Source organism: Trachurus trachurus (assembly GCF_905171665.1).
Source record: "Trachurus trachurus genome assembly, chromosome: 4".
In the NCBI taxonomy this organism is placed as follows: domain Eukaryota; kingdom Metazoa; phylum Chordata; class Actinopteri; order Carangiformes; family Carangidae; genus Trachurus; species Trachurus trachurus.
Genome location: NC_139898.1, coordinates 1,185,900 through 1,205,972, shown reverse-complemented (window position 1 = coordinate 1,205,972; position 20,073 = coordinate 1,185,900). Strand labels below are relative to the sequence as shown.

At 42.4% G+C, this 20,073-nt stretch overlaps 1 long non-coding RNA gene across 1 annotated transcript in view; it reads right to left on the bottom strand.

Annotated features, from left to right (window-relative positions):
* The window catches only part of LOC310985169, a 349,718-nt gene that overhangs the window by 320 nt on the left and 329,325 nt on the right, over window positions 1-20,073 (bottom strand). The gene's annotated exons all lie outside the window — the stretch shown is intronic.

The following is a 20,073-nucleotide window of genomic DNA, read 5'->3' as shown; positions in this document are numbered from 1 at the left end:
TGTACTTTATTGTATTTCAAGTATATTCGTATTTTGAATAGTATATTGAAAATGTAATTATACAAATTGTACTTTATATAAATATATAAAAATTACACTAACATCACACTTTCACGCTAACACTTTTAACACACTTGAAAATAATTATACTATATTACACTTTATAGAAATATATTAAACTAAAATATACTTAAAGTGAAATTTATGTGTAATTTCTAAAGTGTACTTATTTGAAATTTGTTTTCACACATACTTTTGATATATTTTAAAATGTATGCTAAAATTGTCATTGTAAAATACAATGATAACATATTTTGAAAGTATACATTTTAATATCAACACTGTAATATTAAGTTTGAGTGTATTTTAAGTTACATTTGAGTTTAATTATAAAGTGAAGTTATTTATGCTTGTAGCCTACTTCAGGACATTTTGGAAAGTGGTATTAGCCTATGCACCTAAACCCGTTTATTAAATTTTGTGCTGTGTGTTTGGCAAAAAAAAAAAAAGATAGGCTACAACCTTACACGCATGAAATCACATGAAACAATACACTTAATTAACACAATCATCCACAAGAGCGTTGTAGAGTTGTTGGATTGTGTGTTTGATAGTCTCCGTAGCGGTAGCTGAGCAGCTCATGTCTCTGCCCCGCCGATCTAAAAACAGCTTGTAGGTTACCGTCAATTACAGTAAAAGTAACGAACCCTATCCCTAAGACTAGGGATTAACGGGCAAATCTGCCAAAATGTTGAAATATCCCTTTAAGCACATTGTTTTAATGTTATAATGTCTGTTGTAACCAAGGTTAAAAGTCTGTATTAAAAATTAGTTGATTGCATATTAAAACAGCTGAATTCATATTTAAAAAGTTAATTAATAAATACTAAGTTATGTTAATAATTAAAAACAGATACTTACCTATAAAAAGAAATTGAACAGTGATAAAATATTTTTTTATACGTTTATTTTGAAAGAGATTGGCTGGAGATGAGCTGTCAGCCAATCGGGAAGAAGCTCCCGCCCCTTGACCTGCTCAGAACAAGGTTCACTTCCTCCGGAGCCGTTGTCAGGAGAGCGAGCAGAGCAGCCCCGCATCGAGCACGACACTTAGCTTGTGAAGAGGAGACACTAGTAAAAGTTGATAAAAGTGATTAAAAACTACGGGATAACTCCGGTGACGCCCTGGACCTGTGAGAGTGAAGCTAGAGGGACCCGACATCTCCACCAAGAAGAAAACGCATCGGTGAGAAATCGTTTTTTCCATGCTAAATGCTAACCGCCAGTGCTAATCAGTGCTAATACCAGAGACCTTACCCACTCGTGTGAATCACTAGCGTTAAAGCTAGCACTAGCTTCATTTTGAAGGTGCAATATGAGACGTTTTGAGAATTTGTTGCACACTGAACTGTAAAATCTGATGATTTAGCACAGTATCTGCGTTTTTAGCACGCCGAGTCACTATTTTATGCTAAGACATGGCAGAAGGTGCACACTGTACGTCTTCTTACTGGTATTAATGTTATATTTGCATGCTTATTACTATGTGAAGACGTTATTTTTATATTATTGATGTGGAGAAGTTATTTTAATAACTTAATCTCTGATATTTTGAGAATGTTGCTATGATATTATTGGGTGTGGTGTCATATTACAATGTTTATTCAGTTAGAAATATTCTCTGTGAATTGAGTGGATTTAACATGATTTATATATTGTATTTCATGATTGAGAGTTGAGAGAATTAAGAGAATGTTCTGACATTACTCATCATAGGTCAGGTTTTCCTGTTGGATCCTTTGAACCTTGGACCTACCCGGATGTTGGAGCCTGGATCGAGACGTTTGATGGCGAACCACAGCCTGGAGGACAACTAGAGATATGGTGCCCGCAAAGAATCAAGAACCTGGATCCTTTCATCACTTCATTACACACACACACACACACACACATATCCAACACATTCAACCATGCGGTAGGATAGATCCTCTTCACTTCCTCAGTGGACTGAACATTTCATACTGGGAGTGACTGAAAAAAGAGGTGACTTGAACTTTCAAACATAGCTGCAATTTTTTTTTTTTTTTTTGTTCCTACTTACCTGGGTAAGAATTGTGTTACACTGTGTCTGTACATGTGTTTTGCTTATCCTTCTTTAAAGGACAATTCCAGGCAAATTCAACTTGAGGGTGTATGTTCTTATCATTTTAAGTCTAAAAGAAGGAATGTGAAGATTTTCAGTTTAACGTCTCCTGTTTTGCGGTAGCTGCGTCTGTCCCCGCATCGCTACGGCAGCAATGAATGGGAGTGGATGCAAGTTCCGCTGGTTAGGCTGTTTACATCCCTCAAAGCCGCAATTTTTTTCCACAGACAGCGTCAGATGGTTACTCAAACATGCACTGAGAAGTTTCTTTACTTCAAGCAAGCCGACATGCTTGTAAAACTAGATCTAAATTCAAAGTCTCACGCGAGACCCTGCTGCCGTGCTCGGTGCATTCAGGGGTAGTCAGAAAGCTACCGTTTGTGTCATAAACACAGGAATATCGACTCTTGACTTGCTTCAAGTAAAAAACACGTATCGGCGCATGTTTGAGTCGCCACCTGACGCTGTCTGTTGAAAAAAATGTACACTTCAAGCAAGTAAAGAGTCGATATTCCTGTGTTTATGACACAAAAGGTAGCTCCTACTGCACCTGAATGCACCGAGCACGGCAGCAGGGTCTCGCACAAGACTTTGAATTAGATCTAGTTTTACAAGCATGTCGGCTTGCTTGAAGTAAATAAACTTCTCGGTACATGTTTGAGTCGCCATCTGACGCTGTCTGTGGAAAAAAATGCGGCTTTGAGGGATGTAAACAGGCTAACCAGCGGAACTTGCATCCACTCCCATTCATTGCTGCCGTAGCGATGCGGGGACAGACCAAGCTACCGCAAAACAGGAGCGATTAAACTGAAAATCTTCACATTCCTTCTTTTAGACCCAAAATGATAGGAACATACACCCCCAAGTTGAATTCACCTGGAATTGTCCTTAAAGGTTTATTTGTAATGTTTAGGTCTGCTGCCTGAAATAAACCTATTTCTATTTTCTATTTCCTATGTACGAAAGAAGCAATATTTGAAAATGTGTTATTAAAGTTTTCCTTTGAAAATGTTTAAAAGCCATATGTAAATGTTTATACATTTAGAGATAGTACAAGTTTCTGTATTATTTGCATGTATTATTATAATTTGGATGTGGTTTAAATACATTAAAGTATGTTTTTTTACCTGGAAGTAGTCCCACAAGTCTTTCAGCCTTTAGTATACTTGTAACACATTTGCATGAAGGTAGAAAGTAGTATACCAAAAGTATAATTAAGTATATATTTTAATACACTAACATCTAATTTTTAATGTACTTATAATACAAACAAAGTACACTTTAATTTAACTAATTAGGCATATATTAGTACATGAAATGTCATGTACTTAAAGTGCACTAAATATACTTTAAGTTGTTCCACTTTAGTACACAAAAGTACACTAAATACACTTTAAGTTGAGCTTTTCTACAACTTAATTACAATTTAAATATACTTAACACAAAATTAGTTGTTCCAATTTAGCACTCTTCAAGTTAACTAATCTTAAACACACTTGAAATATAATGATGATTAGTGCGGCTTGAAGTACACAAAAGTATGCTAAATTTTAATACACTTAGTACATTAATTTTTCACCAGGGTCATCTATTTGTGTGTGTGTGTGTGTGTGTGTGTGTGTGTGTGTTAAAGCTGTGTAAAGTGTTTACCCGTAAAGACCTTCACAGCCCACCGTGCCTGCAGTTCTACTATGGGTATGATCGGTCCTTTAGTTGTAGAGAAGGAGGAAACTGTCTTCTAATATGACAATTTGTGAAATGATAGTTTGATTAAAATCCCCACTCATGAGTGAACAGAAATATAATATAATTTATAATCTATAATCTAAGGCAAGGCAATTTGATCTGTATAGCCTGTTTTTACAAACAGTTTGTCTCAAAGGGCTTCACATGGCATCATAACAACATCCTCTGTCCTTAGACCCTCACATCCACTGAGGAAAAACTGCAATCTAACTTTTCAGATTTTACATAACAATATAGTTCAGAAAATTTGGAAATCATACTTTTTTAATTAAAGTAGCATTAGCTCAAATAAGGCTACAGCAGTAATAGCAATAAAACTAAATGAAATGTGCAATGAATAGGTCCAGGGGAGCTATATACAGTATGTACATACAATATAGCCAATGGTGTAGTGCCTGTGGAGCTTAGCTGTGCCTCCTGAACAGCACACTATGCAACGCAACGCACAACGCAACTGACCGCATCTAGTGGCCGAACAAAGAATTGGAATTTGCGATAGTTCTACTTTAAAGGTACATTGTGTAACTTCTTCTGTTATCTATTCACGAAAATCGATTATTTGGTTCAAAAGTCTGTTTTTCATTAACCAGTAATCCCCCCCATCAACAAAGTGAAGTGTTCCTTTCAGCTCTGAATGAGCCGTTCATATCATTCATATCTCCATGGAGCGGGTAAGCTCGGTGCTGCTGCCATGTGGTGTCGCCATGTTTTTACCTTCAGTGGCAGCGTGACGGTAGGAAACCACGGAAACTCAGCGGAGACACCGGAGCTGTCGGCTCAGGTCGAGGCGGCGTCTGTGAAAAGTCACCGTGGTAACGCAGTGAGGACTGTGAGGACTGCACGTGAATGCAGGTGCAGTCGGAAAAACGGCCGTCGGTAACAAACCAGATGTCATTTTAGTCACAGAGTCCAGAGAAAGCCGGTAAAACGTGGGTCAGGTCAACAATACGACATCACCATGACAACATATTGTCACGTGTATTGTTTTGCCTCGTGCTGACGGACCACTTGTTTACATAGAGACTTGTTTATGCCGTTACGTGCAGCGGCTGTTGTCCATCTGCCTTAAGCCCGATTTCACGTGAATGCAGCATGAAAAATACGACTGAGTTGCCTGCGATCTACGACCGCACCACTAGATGGGAGTAATTCTTACACAATGTACCTTTAAGTTTTACTAAACATTTAATAATGTTTTTTCTACATCAGTAATGTATAAAAATAAATGGGAAAGGCATAGTATATTAATTACTCATCAGTATATTTACTTGTACAATGTTAACTCTCCCCCGGGCCCGTCAGACAGAGCTGCAGGCAGGAATGGGAAGGTCCCATTATAACCTGTACAGAAGACCACAGCGTCCATGTTCTCCTCCACTGTACCATCTTCAAATACAACTCCTGAATCCGCAAACCTGTTCAGGTTGGGCTTCATGACAAGCGCCCCCTGAAGGATTCGACCAGGAAGATCATCATTGATCAGAGGCCTCTCGGTCCAAAAGTCCACGAGAGCCTGAGATGATGAACAAATTATTTTTTCCAATTTCACACTGAACATTTCCCCTTTTTTGTATTAGCAAACAAATACTGAAGTACAAAGATGTTTGAAAATGCATGTCAGGAAACCCAGAGTCACGAGGCCAAAAGGAACTGACAGAACCTGTGTGACCTGTGTCTGGGCTGCAGTCCATACAGTCTGTGCTCTCTCTGCTGCCCAGTTGACCAGAGCTCTGGGTAGAAGCATGATGAGGATGCTGTTGACCCTGGTGATAGCTGTCATGTCCAGAGGGAGACCACTGGTGGACATCCTCCGTGTGCTGAGGAATGTCTGTCAGAGAAAAGAATATGGAGCTTATGTCCTGTGATGAAAATAATTTGTGATCTATAAAAAGTAATAAAGTTCTTCAAAGCACATTGTCTGTCCCAACTCCAAGTCACTGTAGTCAAGAAGCATTGGAGGAAAAGCTTTTCAATTCTTTGCATCTCACCTTCTCTGCTGATCTCCACAGCAATATCTCCTCCAGAATTCCCAATGCAAATGTAAAGCCTGAAGCATGAAATATTTGTCAGAAAATTCTAAAATTTTGAAACTAGACCCTTTATTGGACCTTCTGACAAAAAATGTAAAATAAAAAAATAAGTCCAAAATGTATTTATTTGTATTTTTTTAATAGGAGATTTGCATGGAAAATGACCTTACATACCTGCTGTATCTATTTTGATACACACATTTTCAACACGGTCCCACTATAAAATAAGTTATGAAATATTAAGTAGTTTTACTTTGCATCAATGCAGTAACTATTCCTATTGAAGTTTCAGTAAAAAAAAAAAAAAAAAAAGTTTTTCTTAAAGGGACAGTATGGGACTTTATTGGCTTTTTATTGACAAAAATCAAATATCGCTTTCATAAATACGTATTTCACTGAAGTGGAATCGCGCCCGCATACAAACGAGCGCTTTCTCGTACCTTAGAATGAGATGTTACAAGTCGTTACAAACATACAGGGGGGGGTTCACCGAACCTTCTCTGCCATGTTGAATCGCCATGTTTTACGTTCAGTGTCACCGTGGCTGTAAGTAACCTCAAACTCGGGCCGCCGGAGCTTCTCGGCTCGGGGAGAAAGTTTTCCAGACAGCGCCTGTTAAAACTGTCACCACCGTGTAGCTAGTGTGAGGAAGGACGGAGGCACTGGTGTTGCCTTCAGGTGCAGTCAGACACCTGAATGACGCCGTGAGCGACGCCGTCGGCAAACCAACTGGATGTTATTTTACTCGACGAGAAAAAGCCGGTAAAACGTGGGTCAGGTAAACAATACGACATCACCATGACAACATATTGTCACGCCTGTATTGTTTTGCCTCGTGCTGGCGGACCGTTTGTTTACATAGAGGCTTGTTTATCCTGATACATGCAGCGTGTGTTGTTTTTCTGACTTCTGCCCGAGTTTACGTAAACGCAACAGCAAGAATACGTGCCGACATGCAACCGCACCGCTAGATGGGGGTAAATCTCACATACTGTCCCTTTAAGAAATCTTTTTCAAAATTGGCAATAATATCCGTGAGAAAACACATTTGGGTCACTGACTGACAGCGGCCATATTGGATGTCCCAGTGAAGGCCTGCTGGTGCATAAATAACTGCACCCTGGTGGTTTGTCTGATCATTACATGTATCTGATTGTATACATTAGGTTTTTCAGGGGGGAAAAAATCACAGTGAGGATGTAGAGGTCTGAAAAACTCATGTATTTTCATGTATCAAATTTGATACAAATGGCAACATAGCGTGGTGAATGTGCAGCTCGCCGCTCTGCTCCGCCGTTCTAAAAATAGCTTGCACCGACAAATAAAGGTAATGAACCGACTGCTATGACTATAGGGATTATGGCAATGAGCCAATTTGCCAAAATGTTGAACTATCCCTTTAAGTTTTCAGCATCAGTGTCATTTATGTAGCCTTAGGCCCCATCCACACGAAAACGCGGCTTCACTGAATCCGATCTTTTTCTTAATCGTTTTGAAAAAAATCTCCGTAAACACGGCATCGTTTTCAGAAATATCTGCGTCCACACTGATCCAGTGAAAACGACCCAAAACGCTGTAGTACCTACATACTGCAGGCGTGTGTGTGGAGTGTGTGTGTCGCTGCAGCGCTGCCTGCCACACATAAACACTTAAGACAGCTGAAGAAGACGGGAAGTCCCCGCTGTAATTCAATAGAAGAAGAAGTCCCCCGCTGTATTCAAACTCAAACATGGATTAAATGTTGACAGGGAGTCGTGTCAGAGTAAATATGATGATCAGTGATGATTAAACAGACGTGATTCAGCCGCAGCGTCTGAGCGACGCGACGTTAGTCGGCCGTTGTTGTTGGTACGTCCAGACTGTCAGTGTGCAGCAGCTGCTGCAGCGGTGTGTGTGTGTGTGTGTGTGTGTGTCTCAGGTTACAGGTAGAGCGGCGGGGGGCATCATGACATCATCGTTTCTGAAAAAATCCGTATTGGCCGTCCAGACGGATACGCTGGGGTGGCGTTTTCAAATTTTCCCACTCTGGGACCCGTTTTCAAAAAATACCGTTTTCACCCCCTGAAAACGCCGGATCCGTGTGGACGCGAGGCCGATCCGATAAAGTATTTATCCGGATTCGAAAAAAACGAATTCGTCTGGACGGGGCCTTAGTCCCAGTGCATTAGTCCAAGGCTGTGTTTTCTTAAAGGCCCTGTAGTGACTCACAAACATATCTAACTAGCTGTAAACAATATTATGAAGTGTTTCAAACCCATGACCAAAATAGTTGTACATGTAGTCATTGCGTTACTTATTGAAGAAACTGTAGCAGAAGTTTATAATTTCATCCATGCAACTCACCCATGAGGTCACCAAACCACACTGTTTTAAAAGTAGGTCATTTATCTAAGTTCTACTGCCTGACTATAACCTGCAAAATAAAGTTCTGTAAATAAATGATTCCTAATTCACTTTAAAATCTCCTCGTTGGGAGCATTGCAAATTTTACTGACATTCAGAATACAGCAGAGTTAAAGAGGTATACTATACTGTACCTACCACCTATCAGGAGGAAGAAGACACTATTCCCAACTTCACCACAGCATGAGGCGAAGTAGAATGTTAAACTACAGTACTAAACAAAGTTGTATGTGTTTGTAGTAAGAACTGCAGTGTCAGAACAACAGTACTGTAGTCCTACAGTCATATGAGCTGCTCTCACCTTCTTCTGCAAGTCCTGTACTGTTATGAGCAGATGTTAAAGAGTCTGTAAACTCACATAAAAAGAGCTGTTACGTATCAATGTATCAGTTAAACAGTGCTGTGTGTGGGGGGACTTTAACCCTGACTGGTGGAGGGGAAATATCCTCAAACATTGTGTATGCTGTGTTGATCATGTGACACTAAAGAGGAGTGAACCAGTCCTCTCAGTGCAGGAGTGGACTAAACCATTTTCACCACTCAACGGGGCAACTCAGCTCTGAAGTTGTTTTATATACAAAAACAAAATAAACCAAATGATTAATTTATGCCACCATTGGTAACAGTTTATTGTGCTAATACTGTACTAACAAAACTACAGAGAAAGACAAATGCTTTGTGACGGCCCTCCCCTGTGTCGGGCTCCTGGTAGCTTTAGTTGCATGTGCCTGCCTGTCCTCACTCTGATGAGGTCCAGATGCTGAGGAAACAGGACACCTAGTGGCTAGAAGGTTCATATCATGGTACATCTCTTTCAATACATTATATCAGTGATTCCCATCCTTCCTTCTTTCCTTCCCTTCTCCCTTCCTTCTTTCCACAATCCTTTTTCCTTTCCTTCTTTTCTTCCTTTCCTTTGATCCCTTTGACCTGATCTGTTCCCTCCTTCCGTCTTTCTTTCCATCCTTCTTTCCTCCTTTCTTTCCCTTCTTCCTTCCTTTTTCTTCCTCCCTTGAACGAATCTGTTCCCTCCCTCCATCTTTCTTTCCTTCGTTTTTCCCTCCCTTCCTTCTTTCCCTTCGTCCTTCCTTCCTTCCATCTTTCCCTTCATCTTTCCTTCCTTCCCTTTTCTTCCTCCATTGAACAAATCTGCTCTCCATCTTTCTTTCCTTCCCTTTTCCCTCCCTTCCTTCTTTCCCTTCGTCCTTATTTCTTCCTTCCTTCTTTCTGACCAGTGTGGAGGTGAAGCAGCCAGCCAATTTAACATAATTCATTAAATGGATTTCCAGTGTGCTTAAACTTAGACAAACTAACACATGAAACACAAGCATTTAGGTGAAAATGCGAGTTGAAAATTGCATTTTTTAGCTAGTGCGCCGCCATCTTGTCGTTCGACAGTCCGTGACGTCACGGTGTTGGTTGCCTCTGCTGGCTGACAGCCACAGACAGTGAAAGTGAAGGACATAGCTACAGACAGAGACGGTAAAACATGAAACTGTGGAGGCACTGGATTAGAACAGACACAGAGGAGACCTCTACTGTGTTGCTCCTTCTGTTAACTAGTTTTACAGTGTTAAAAACTAGAAAAAAACCCTCTTTTTTTCATTAACTGCCGCTAATAAGGAGCCGCCGCAGCAGCGGAGCTGTTATCAAGACTCCTCTGCTGATCTTGGAGTGATCATTTCTTACAGCATGTTTACATCAGTCTGGATGTGGTCCAGAGGAAAATTCTGATCAACTCTGAAAGTTGATCATTCACCGGATCAACCGACAACAACCTGACTTTACTCCGACAGTTTTCAGTTTAGCTGCCACAGCCCGTCCTCCCCTAGCCAGGCTAGCGCCGCCTACTGGTTCCGGCAAATTTCATTTGCCTCAAACATGTAGTCAGGACACTAGCAATGCGTTTCGGTTTGCTCCGTCCGCCAGAGCGGACGGACCAATCAGCGAACAGACGGGTAAGTGAAGGCGATGACGTTGAACTCAAGCGCTCAAGATTAACCTATGAGCTTAACCGGTGTATAGCACACGTGACCACCAAGCAGCAGCGATTAGTTGAAGCAAATGTAAGCAACCGCCTCCCGGAAGCAAACGAATCCCTATGGCTCGTGTTCAGACGCTATATGAAATGTAATGAAGTAAGCGGCTGATGCATCAGGCTAGTCCTCCCCCGACCGGCCCACGTAATCACACCGTGATAAGCATCAGTCACCGCGGGGAGGCACGATCTGATATCACCAAGTCATTAACAGCCCAGGATCAATGTCAAAGTTGTTCGTCCAGGAGCACTGTTATAACCAACCAATCAGGGGTCATTTGTGCGTTGTGATGTCATTGACAGTGCGACGTGAAAAATTCAAATTCAAACCGCCCTTTCGTGCGTTAGCCTGCCTCCTTTTTTGTAGCCTGCCTTCATTTCACCAAAAAGGTAAGAGCATTTCCAAATTCTAGACTTTTGATTGTTTTTAAAACATTTGTGAGAAAAAAAAAAAGGCTTGATGAGCACGTAGGCTTATGTTTTCGCACAGTGTTTAGTAAGGTAGCTAATTTGCTAACAACTAGCAACTAGCCAATTGTTAGCCTAAGTAATACTTTTGCTTGGTTTTAAAACATTTGCCAGAAAAAAAGTCTTAATAAGCAGGTAGGTGGATGTTTTCAGTGTTGGATAAGGTAGCTAGTTTGCTAACAACTAGCAACTAGCCGATTGTTAGCCTAACTGTTAAAACTAGCCAGAACAGTGAACAGTGGGTGAACTGTGCAGTTATTGCCTTGGGAAATATTCAGAATTAGTTCATAATATTTCTGAACAGGATGTGTTGTACGTAGCTTTGTAAACTGTTAGCAGGGAAACAGGCTAATGTAAATAATAGCCTAGCTGTTACTAGGTAATTCATCAATAGCTAACTGTAGCTTAGGCTACTCACCTCAATTTTGACAGAGAATGATGGCAACAGGCTAATCCAGGCCAGGCCGATAACCCCACACATTTTGCTTATCTGTGCTATCAAAATTTTAATCCAGGAGCAATATAGTATCACATTTATCCAGGACCATTGTTCATCACCAGTCCAGGACAGTCAGTCTCACTTTCCACTCATTGTTAATCCAGGACTGATACAGCATCACATTCATCCTGTACTGTTGTTACAATATCTTTAGTCCAGGACAGTCATCATCTTGACGTGGACTGTTCTCCATCAGTCCAGGACTGATACAGCATCACATTCATCCTGGACTGTTGTTACAAGATCTTTAGTCCAGGACAGTCATCATCTTGATGTGGACTTCTTCTTCATCAGTCCAGGACAATCACAGTCTCACTCTCCTCTCATTAAGTTTCAATCATACTGATACAGCATGACATTCATCCTGGACTGTTGTTACTTACCTTTCGTCAGAGTCTATGGTGTCAGTGTTCATCCAACAGCAATAGTATCACATTTATCCAGGACCACTGTTCATCACCAGTCCAGGACAGTCAGTCTCACTTTCCACTCATTGTTAATCCAGGACTGATACAGCATCACATTCATCCTGGACTGTTGCTACAATATCTTTAGTCCAGGACAGTCATCCTCTTGACGTGGACTGTTCTCCATCAGTCCAGGACTGATACAGCATCACATTCATCCTGGACTGTTGTTACAAGATCTTTAGTCCAGGACAGTCATCATCTTGACGTGGACTGTTCTCCATCAGTCCAGGGGCCTCATTTATCATCGTGGATACACCTTTTTTTACGCCATTTTCCCCTCGTTTTGTGCGTACGCACTTTTCTCCGCCAAATTTGGGATCTATCAAGCCAAAACCTGACGGGGAAAAGTGCGGACATTTACACCCATTTTGACCCTGGCGTACGCCTTTTTTGAGGAACAGGAGGAATTGGCGACACCGTTGCTGAGTCAGATAACTGCAGTGTGCCCGCGGATAATATTTAAAAGACAATCAAAGCCGTTAAGGAAACATTCCGAAATAAGTCAGTCATGTGCGATTTTCATATTATGATTTTATATATATATATATATATATATATATATATATATATATATATATATATATATATATATATATAAAGTTAAATACGATCATGTAACTTAATCGAAGTTAATATATATATATATATATATATATATATAGCTTTATTTTACAGACTCCAAGTCCATTAATTGACATAAACAAAGAAACATAGACAAACAATATAGACAGCACACAGTCTGTCCACACACAAGCTAAAAACGGTACAGTAAATATATAAAGCGCACCATCAAACCAAATAATTGCAGATGAAATTGCTATCAATATATGATAAAGCACACCTGTGTGAGGTAGCTAAATATGATCAAGCACACCTGTGCGGCAAGCATATAAATACCGCGCCGGTGCGCCTGTGCGTAATGGCACAACATGGATCCAGCTATTCTTGGTGTTTTGGACGTCCTCGCACGTGCCATGCGGAGGGAGCGGGTGTTCCGGGACCACCACGATCTGCTGGCCCATGATGATGACTGGCTGATCAGCCGATTTAGACTCCCTAGAGCCGTGCTCTTGGAGCTATATGTGCTGAACTGGGTCCAGCATTGGAAAGGAGCACCCGCCGCACACACGCACTACCAGTACCAACACAGGTAGGTCCATGGACCACATAGCCTAATAGTTGTTGAATACTTAGTAACGTTGAATAATGAAACCTGTTTGCATTTTGAAATTCTGAAGTGACACATGATTTGGCACAGGTATTAACCACACTGGGTTTCCTGGCAACCGGGACATACCAGCGGGGACTAGCCGACAGGTGTGGATGATAACATTAACATTAACTTGTTCACCCTTGTGGCTGAAGCCCCTGCCGGGAATGATCTAATCCTGCAACATCTCTTCGTTATAGATCCGGGATATCACAGCCGTCACTGAGCGCCATAATGCCTGCAGTCTGGGATTGCATAATCAGGATGAATGATCAGTACATTCGGTTCCCTTACACTGTGGAGGAGCAGGCCAATACAAAAAGGCGATTTGCAGCAATGTCCGGTTTTCCCAATGTAATCGGAGCCATTGATTGCACTCACATTATGATTAGGGCACCATCTGTGAATGAATTCGTTTACGTGAATCGCAAACATGTGCATACGATCAACACCCAAATCATATGTGACGCCGACATGCTCATAACAAATGTAGTGGCACGGTGGCCTGGCTCTACACATGATTCATTCATCCTGACGCACAGCAGTGTGGGGGCGAGACTGGAGGCAGGCGCTGCGCGTGACGGCTGGCTTCTTGGTGAGCGCATACACACACTCATTCATTGAAAGCTGCTGCTTATAATCAACAATTTAAGGCTGATACTCACCCCATCTTTGTGACTTACAGGTGACAGTGGCTACTTCTTGAGGGAGTGGCTGCTAGTTCCCATCCCGGACCCACAGGGTGGCCAGGAAACCCAGTACAATGAGACCCATGCCCGTGCGCGCAGCGTGGTTGAGCGCGCAATCGGGCTACTGAAAGGCCGGTGGCGCTGTTTAGATGCGTCGGGTGGCAGGCTACTCTATCAGCCCAAGAAGATCTGCCGCGTCATCTGGGCCTGTGCAATCCTGCATAACATGGCCTTGAGGCGTGGGGTTGCGCTGCCGCCGGGCCTCCCTCCTCCCCAGCACGTCGATCCCGACCCACAGCCCCCTCCCCGTCATGAGGGTTACCAACGGGGACTGAGGGCACGTGATGCTGTGCTGCACCGGCTGCGAGCACCCCCCCCCCCCCTCCCCCTCGTTAATTTACGTTAACCCTAGAACACTAACGTCGGATGATTTTCACCCATGAAATTATTGTTTCATAATTTTCATTATGTTGCTGTTGTCTGAGTTTCATGGGTCCCTGGGTAGCTTCATGCTGCTCACTGACGTCATTGAAGGTAGGCATGTTTCCCTGCTCCCATCTCTAGTTTTTTCAGCAGGCACATATTCGGGTGAATTTCACCCGACGTTAGTGTTTATGTATCTAAATCTGGCCACCATTTCTGGTGATGCTGAAAATGTTACTTTTTTCTTTTAACTCCACCAAATAAGTCTCAAATGTCCCAGAAATGGGTGGTCTGAAGGACAAAGTCCCAGCTCCATTAGTTTTTTTTTTTTTTTTAAAGAAGTTTGTTAAAAAAAACAAAAAAAATCACAAATTTTGGACATTTTTTCATAGGGTCACCATGATACCTTTTTTTCATTTTGTGAAACATTGTATAGTGGAAAATTAAGGAAGTGTACTTCAATTTGCCATGTATTGTTGTATTTTAATATACTTTGGTGAGAAATATTTTTTTATGGGTATATTATATCGGGTAAAAAATACCCGGCGTTAGTGATGATGTTACTTTTTGTAACGTTAGTTTTCTAATGTGTGAATAAAATGCTGCATTGTGACAAAAGACACGACAAGGAGATGCTTCGTTTATTTATTTTTTATTGCCTCAGTCAGTGACGTGACCGCAGCTGTGAGGGCTGCAATATTGTCAGCAATGCGCTGCTGACCCGTGACAATGCGCTGCAGTGCTGCAGCGATTGACCTGTGGCGATGGTTTAGGTCAGTCAGCTGCTCCGCCACTGCACCGACTGCAGCCATCGTGTCCCTCTGAGCCTGCAGAGTGTCCCTCTGCGCTTCCAGCACCGTGTCCGTTAGGACCCCCAACCGGTTTCCCCCTGCCCTGCTGGGTTCGGATGCACGGCTGGGGCCTGGTGCGCTGGTGCCGGGGAGCGAGCTGGGGCCTGGTGCGCTGGTGCCGGGGAGCGAGCTGGGGCGTGGTGCGCTGGTGCTGGGGAGCGAGCTGGGAATGACCGTGCGGACCAACTCCCCCTCCTCGGTGTCATCCACCTCCGAGTCTGAGAAAATATGTTAAAATCCACATCATTTTCTTATTGGAATTAATTTTCTTTCACTGGACAGCCATAGTGGCGGATGAATGATTAAAACTGTGATTTACCGGGTTCATTTGTAGTCTGGGTCTCCCTCATGGTCATGTCCGAGTCCCCCTCCTCGGCCGGCACAACACCCTCCACCGACTCGGTGCCAATGACGTCCCCGATCATGACATCCACCGGGGTGAGGTCGGGGGTTGCTGGTCCCCCACCAGTGGCCGCCACACTTTGGCGGTGGGCGGACAGTCTTTTCTTTGATTCTCTCTGTAACAATGGTAGTGACAGTGTTGACATTATTGCATTACAGATTATGCTGTATTAATATGCCATATTGCAGATTAAAACCCACTTTCAAATCGGCCCACTTCTTGCGGATTTCAGTCTCCGTCCTCGCCGTGGCACTTTCCTCGTTCACCGCTCTCGTTACCTCCTGCCACTCGTTTGTCTTCCTCTTGTTGGTGAGGCCGGGGCTGTGGCTGATGAGATGATATTGTTGCCGGGCGAGAAATTGTTTGGTCCAACATGTGTTCATCTGTTGTGATTTTCTATGTGTTCTTAGTTACATGTTATTGTTCCTAAATACACGACAAGACGAAGTGATCATACAGAGTTAGTTCAAATACCTGCCGAAGAGGACTTTTTTCCTCGCCTGCACCTCACCAACAAGGACATGGACCTCACTCTCCGTAAAATTTCTCTTCTTCGCCCGTTTGTCTGCCATGGTTCGTCTTCCACTGACGTCACTCCACAAATCCACAGCGCGCACATGGCTAATTTATATTGCAGGGTGCTGATTTGCATTGACCATATATGGTGGGCCTGGGCGTTTAGAGGGCGGGGTTGGAGGCGCGGTCACATCCGCAAGTTACTTGGGTCCGGTGTGATCTATCAATGGAACATTGCGGACACCTGTGCGTACGCACAGTTTGATTGATCTGAAAATGGTGTAGATATTTCGGGTGTACGCCATTTTCGGCTTTTCGCCGTACGCAAAAAAATAGTAGCAGTTTTACACCCTCTTTGATAAATGAGGCCCCAGGACTGATACAGCATCACATTCATCCTGGACTGTTGTTACAAGATCTTTAGTCCAGGACAGTCATCATCTTGACATGGACTTCTTCTTCTTCTTCTTCATCAGTCCATGGCAGGGCGAGTCTCAGTCTATGGTCTCAGTGTTCATCCAAGAGCAATATACAGATGTTACTGGCATGGCCGTAGCCAGCTATGAGGTCACCGAGGTCCGGACCTCGGTAAAAATTTCTGAGAGAAAAAAATAAAAGAAGCCCCGAACAGCGTGGCAACATGTTATTGTAACACATCGGACTTTTATTTTGAAACCGCACGCAAGCAGGAAGTGGAAAACGCGGGACATTTTCAGTTAACAGGAGGAAGATAACTGCGAGCTGAGGTGAGTGACAACTTTATTATTATTATTTTACGACCAAGCAGCCCGCTATAAATTAAGCCGATGACCGACGCGATCCTCCAACAGTAGGTTAACTTGCATGTAGTCAGATCCGCTATTTTCGGTCCTAGTCGACACAGGTGTAGCCTAATTAAAAAAGAGGATGAGGGAGACGGGGGTTGAATAGCCAGGCCCGTCCCGCCCCATTTTAGTCCGAGCCAGTGGCATATTTCAGGAATAAATGAACAACATTACGGTTTGAGCCAGACTGGGTAGCCTTAGCCTATAAACCAATGTCAAAACGGATAAAAACATTCCGGTAAAACCATAGATATAGATCAATTAACTACCTAGGTCGACGCTCGAGTTCGTTACCATGGCAACAGAGACTCAGCACGAGTTTTTTCTTTACACGCACGCACGCACACACACACACACACACACACACACACACACACACACAGCACAGACTAAGATCAGCTCCAACTGTGAGCACTTTTAAATCCAGGTTAAAAACATTTCTCTTTTCATGTGCCTATGGCTAAATTCCTTTTAAGAATTTTAAACCTATCTATCTTCTTTTATTTTACTTTTATTTGCTCTTGTTTTTAACTCTGTTTTAAGTGTTTGTTTTTATTATTTTTTATGCTTCTCTTTTATTTCATTTTATTCTTTAAATGTTCTGTCTTTATGTAAAGCACATTGAGTTGCCTTGGTATGAAATGCGCTATATAAATAAAGATGCCTTGCCTTGCCTATGTATGATGATAAATATACCTAATTCAACCAAGGTCTAATCAACCTCTTTAATGTCCCCCTACAGAAAAAAACAAGTCAGAAAGTGAAGAACAATGTCAAAAAGAAAAAAAACTTCTGCAGAATACATTGGATTCATTTGTTTAAAAAAAAACCAAGGCCATGTGACAATGAGGACGGAGACAGACAGAGCAGTGAGGAGCACACAGAAGACTGACTGGACAGAGGAGCAGTGAGGAGCACACAGAAGACTGACTGGACACTGGAACAGTGAGGAGCACACAGAAGACTGGCTGGACAGAGGAGCAGTGAGGAGCACACAGAAGACTGACTGGACACTGGAGCAGTGAGGAGCACACAGAAGACTGGCTGGACAGAGGAGCAGTGAGGAGCACACAGAAGACTGGCTGGACAGAGGAGCAGTGAGGAGCACACAGAAGACTGACTGGACAGAGGAGCAGTGAGGAGCACACAGAAGACTGACTGGACACTGGAGCAGTGAGGAGCACACAGAAGACTGACTGGACAGAGGAGCAGTGAGGAACACACACACACACACACACACACACACACACACACACACACACTTTTATTAGCCTAATAAAAACCCTTTTCTTGGTCAACAGATCCCTCTGTGTGTTCTTTAAATTACAACACTACCATGGGCAGTGTACTTGTTTTTGTAGGTAACATTTTGGTATGATTTGTGCAAAAAATGCAAAAAGGGGTCTCTATTCTGTCCTTACTAGACCAGCACAAAGTAACCTACCATCACTTCACTGTCTGATTATGTACAGTATATAAACGTTTACTTAACTATACTTACTTAACTATAAAGCTTGTGTGTGTGCGTGCGTGCGCGTGTGTGGGCTCGTGGGGGGGGGTCTAGGGACATTGTCAAATTCTGGACCTCACTAATTTTGAAATCCTGGCTACAGCCCTGGTTACTGGTTCAAATTTGCGGACTTCACGCGTGGTCCACGCGAGACGGCACAAGACTCAGGCTTTTTTTTTCTTTGGCGAGACAAGAGGTTTTAATGAAAAGCCTCAATGTGCCAGAACAACCACCAGGTGGCATCTGTGAGAACGGAGGACGACAGGCGGATGACTCAGTGCAGTAATCCACAGCTTAAACTCTAGGCTATTAAACTAGAACTAACTACTGTATACCCTGCCTAAATCACAGAAACTATTGTAATATGATAAAGCCTGTCTTGCTTTATGACTTGATGATTATGTATCACAAATTATGAAGGATCATCTGCGCAAGGCAAAGATGATAGCATCAACAAACCACGGCGTAACACACACGGCTGTATGGGACAGGCTTTTATTTAATTCAGAACAAACCGCTTAGCAAAAATGGAAAATATAGTCTATAATAATTAATTGATCTGTTGTTTGGCCACTGTTTGAAAATAACCCGAATTATGAGCAAATAATCTGATCCAGAGCAGCAGTCATAATCAGACTTCTTCTAAATAAACCTAAACATTCAATAACTGGGTCAGGTCGGACCATGGGATTCTTTTTTCTCTTCTTCTTCACAGGAGAAAATGAGGTGCGCTGCGCTCACGGACGCGTTGATGTTTTGTGATTTATCTGCTGCCTTGACTCTGCCCTTTATACACGTGCGTTCAGATTAACAATAAGACAAGCCATGGTTGAGTTTATTGAGTTAATAATCAGCATCTTAGTACCTCTGATCCGGAGCGATAGTGTTATGAAAATCGCTACAGTTGAACTGGTCTGGTTTTTAGCTGCTCAATCTCATTGTTTCAAAGAAATGGGATTGATTTTTATAACGAAATGAAACGAAAACAATATTATATTGATACATTGTTGTAAAAAAAAAAATCCAAAAGAAACGAAAATGAACTAAAGAAAATAACTTTCACACACACATTAAAACAGTGCGATTGGTTGAAAGCTGATAATTAGCCATGTGCTTATAAGCTGATTGGCCGAAACCAAGAACAAAGCCGCGTGAATGGCCAATCGCCATGTGTTAACGGCCGACATGTAAATCAGCTGTTTCGATGGGCGTTATATGAATAGAGATGTTAATGTGGTACTTTGCACATAGGCTACTTTCTGTAACTGGAAGAAAAACAGCCAGCTGGAAGAATGTGTTGCCTAAATCTTTTACTGTGTGGGAGATCTCCACCAACGTAGCCGGGGAGAAAGCAAGTGGGACCGTTCTGCCCAGTCTCTGAGCAGCGCACGTTTCACAGATAAGCTTCATAACGGGAGTAGCCTAATGTCAGTAGTTTCTGTTTAAAACATGCTGTTTCAACCTCCCCTCCTCTGTGTCTCAAACGACCCGCATAGGTGGGACGTTTGAGACAAATAACAACATACGTTTAAAGTTATAAAACACACACACACACACACACACACACACACACACAGGAATGAGTTTTGAAGCGGGCCGACATATAGGCTAGTGAGTGTAGATTAATTGATAAAACTGTAAGGCACACACAATGCCATAGCCTACAGTACACTATTTTCAACATATGTAATGTTGTGTGTCGTTTTTTTAATGATTATTATTATAACTCTCAGTTAATGTAGGCTTAATTTCCACTAATTTATCCATAAACGGACGATGGACGATGTATTTCACCGGCGAGGAGCTGTCATTACGCGCGCGCGACTATTACGCACAGCGGAGGTGATTCG